Genomic DNA, 3,542 nt, shown 5'->3' with positions numbered 1-3,542 from the left:
AGGGTCTCCTGGCCCCTGAGATCCAGCTAAGCTCAGCTGGAACACCCGTGCCCCACACTGGTGGAATCCAAATCGTCCCCCAGATTTTTGTAAATGCCCAAGACTCCTGGTCTGTTTCCTGGGGCTTTCATGACTCGCCATCTGAAAGAGACCTCCTCCCACCCTGCGCTGGGATGAGGCTCCTAGGACAATTTCTGTTCGCCCTTCGTCATACTCTCCCTGCTGCTGCCGCTGCGGCTCGTCGCCGCTCCTGGTAACTGTGGCTGTATTCGGCCACGGTAGCAAGCATCTAGTCGGCCCCTGCTACCTGCAGGCCACCGCGCTGACGTTCATGCCCATTACCGTCCGTAGACCCTGCAGCAATCCCACGAGGTAGGTGCTGTTGTCCTTTCCCCAGCCGGGCAGGCAAACAGACCGTCTCCGAGAGGTTTCATGGAGAGGTAGCGTCTAGATGCTGGGTTCGTCCGCCTCCAGAGCCCAGGCTCCTTCCCCCCATATGGCTTTGGCTCCCCCACCAGCCCGGGAGCTCTAAGAGGCAGGAACCAGGTCTCACTGCTTCACTACTATGTCCCCAGCACAATGATGTCTTAAAAATAATGCAAAGGGGGGGGGGGCGCCTGGGTGGCTCAGTGGGTTAAGCCTCTGGTCTTCAGCTCAGGTCATGATCTCAGGGGCCTGGGATCGAGCACTGCATCGGGCTCTGCTCTCCACACCCCCGCCTGCCTCTCTGCCTACTTGTGATCTCTGTCTGTCAAATAAATAAATAAAATATTAAAAAAAATAATGCAAAGGTCTACTGTACCTGAGTTTGTTAGATTTCATGGCTCCTTAGCCATTGGAGGTAAGAAGCTGGTTTTTATTTGTTTTTCTTTTATTGGGGGGAGTGAGGTTTGGTTTTGCCACGCAAATTCCATCTCCTCAACTGCTTTCGGGGAAAACTGCTTCCTTTAAAGGCACTGTGCTCGTTTGGGTGACTTCTCATTTGGCTCACCTGCTCCGTTTCTTGAAACCCAACCATGTCCAGAAAATGACCTTTTGCTAATCAGTAGCCCCTACCTTCCCACTGCTATGAAGAAGGCGCTCCAGTTCTGCATGTAGGGGTATCTCTCGTTTGCAGAGCTCTGTCTGGTGGCTTTCTCTCCACTTCCTCCTATGTTCTTCCTGTTCCTGTTGCCCTTGCAAATAATTTTGGTTCTGGAACTTTAAATGTCTCCAGGTTTAGTACAAATTGTTGCTTTGGGTAGTTTCCAGGAAGAGAAAAGGGAAATATGGCCATGCCCTGAGGTGACTGTATGAGGGTGAGGTGTGAACCCATCTCCGGGGGAAGGCGGGCTCACTGGTCCCAGCCGGGACTGCCAGTGTCCCACTCTCAGTCCTCAGTCTCAAATGCTCCATTGCAGGGTCCCCCTTGGCCGTGCTATTGGAAGAAAAAACAGAAAACACCGACTGGCTAAAAGAAACAACTGTAATCACCTACCATGTTTCCACCTAGAGGAAACCCTTATCAAGCATGACACGGTGGCTTCGAGCATTCAGACAGCTTTCTGTACCCATACGTGCACAAAAAGGAGGATCCTATCAGGCATGTGATTTTGAAACCAGATGTTCTCATTTAGCAGTAGACGATGCATGTATTTCCATGTGAAGAGATTTATTTCATTTTTAGTGGCTTTCTGGTCTCCTAGTCTATGCACCAAGTGTGATTTATTGAGCGAGTCCCCTATTGATGTGTGCTGCTTTTAATCTTTTAACTTTGTATGCAATGCTACATGGAAAAGCCTTGGCTCTATGTTCCTGTGTACCTACTTGCGTTTCTCCCCTAAGGCAGGGTTTCTGAACGGTGACGCTATCGACCTCTCGGACGGATAATTCATATTGCAGGGGGCCGAGCTGTGCACTGCCGAGTGCTGGCGGCATCCTTGGCCTCAACCCCCTAGATGCCTTCCCCCCACCATATCCTGACAAGCAATATCCACAGACTGCCTCGTGTCCCCTGGGTAACAAAACAGCCCCTGCTTGAGAGCCACTGCCCCCAGGCTAACGTTGTTAAGCTACCCGCTTAAAGGACGTGCATATTTTAAGACTTGTTATCTGTTGACAAATTGCCTTCTAAAAAGTTGCATCCTTTGTTCTCACCTTTTCGCCCCCCTCACCTTGTGAATATGTACATTAACATCGGAAGCCACTTTATCCATCTCAAAAGAAAAGACAGTCTCCCTGTGTGTAATTTCTTTGCCCCCATGTTTTTATTTCTAGCGTGAGGCTGAGCGTTGGAAAGACCACACCGATGATGTGGTCTGGTTGCTCTGGTTGCTCATTTTGTCCCTGGTGTCCCATGTCATCTGTTAACAGGTAAATAAAATGTGCATATCCAATCCTAGCTTGCTGCCTGTCTTTACGTGCGGGTATTTTCGGTCATCTTTGCTCTGGACTCCTGATGGATCCTGCAGCAGATTCCGTGGAGAAGAACATTCTGGTGCATTCGCCTCACGGGGGCTCCAACCACGTACATGCCAGTCTGCCCCGGCTTTGGCTGCTGGAGGATCCTCTCTGGGTCTCATGCTCTTTCATGCCAAGATCGACTGAATGCTCCTTTTGTGTGTGAGTGAAAAGATCTTGCTCTGCAACCCGACATGTCCAGAGGCAGCCCTGCTCTGGGAAAACTGACCGGGGGCTTGACCGTAATTAGTTCAGGTTAATTATTGCCAATGTGTAGATGCGCAGCATGGTGGGGGCCTCTTTTCCTCTAAGCCAGGGCCTCTGGAGGCTTCTTTTATGAGCTTGGAACCTTGAGGGAAGACTTCAAGTAATGAATTTTCCTGTAATCAGATTTGAGGGTTTGTTCCCTGAGCCATCCAGTCAGTTGGAGGATGGAGCCCTGACCGGTTTATTTGGCCAAAGGAGGCTGAAGACGGAGCACAGGGCACCTGACAGACAACCGGGGAGTGGATGGAAAAACATGACATAGGAGATGCCGACCTCTTGAATTTCACAAAGTTTTTATGGGGGATGGTTTCATTTATAAGGAGAGGCTACGATCTGGGAACTGTGCAGAAAGAGTGCGGTCTGCTGTGGTGTCGAGTGTCCGGGATAAGAGTCTGATTATCCTTGAGTAAAACCTTGTGAGATTTGCCTTCAAGTGCTTCCCAATGTCAGAGCCACAGTAGGTACAGGTGTCTACGGATCTGATGTGTTCAGTGTTTCTTCAGCCCCCATCCATGGGTCCCTGCATCTCCTCAGTCACCGGGAGGCACTGGGAATATGGAACGCGAGATACCAGGCTCCTGCCTGTCTTCAGGGGCAAGAAGGTGGCCTGTATTATTAGAAGAAAATAGACTTTCTGTGAGGTTTGGAATGTACACCGGAGTCACAATGGGAACGGTGAAGAGGAGGCCCTGTGGCAAAGTTAGTGAGGCCGGTCCAGGAGATCAGGAAGAGGAGGAGAGAACAAGCCAGGAGTGCAGCGACCGGTGATGGGAGCACCTGCCGATCGCCAGGCATTCACCGGACACAAGTCCCTTCTTGCAGGAGTCTCCCATGTG

The sequence above is a fragment of the Mustela erminea genome, chromosome 12 (genome assembly GCF_009829155.1).
Source record: "Mustela erminea isolate mMusErm1 chromosome 12, mMusErm1.Pri, whole genome shotgun sequence".
Classification (NCBI taxonomy): domain Eukaryota; kingdom Metazoa; phylum Chordata; class Mammalia; order Carnivora; family Mustelidae; genus Mustela; species Mustela erminea.
The sequence above is the reverse complement of the archived record's forward strand: the minus strand, read 5'-3'. Positions refer to the sequence as shown.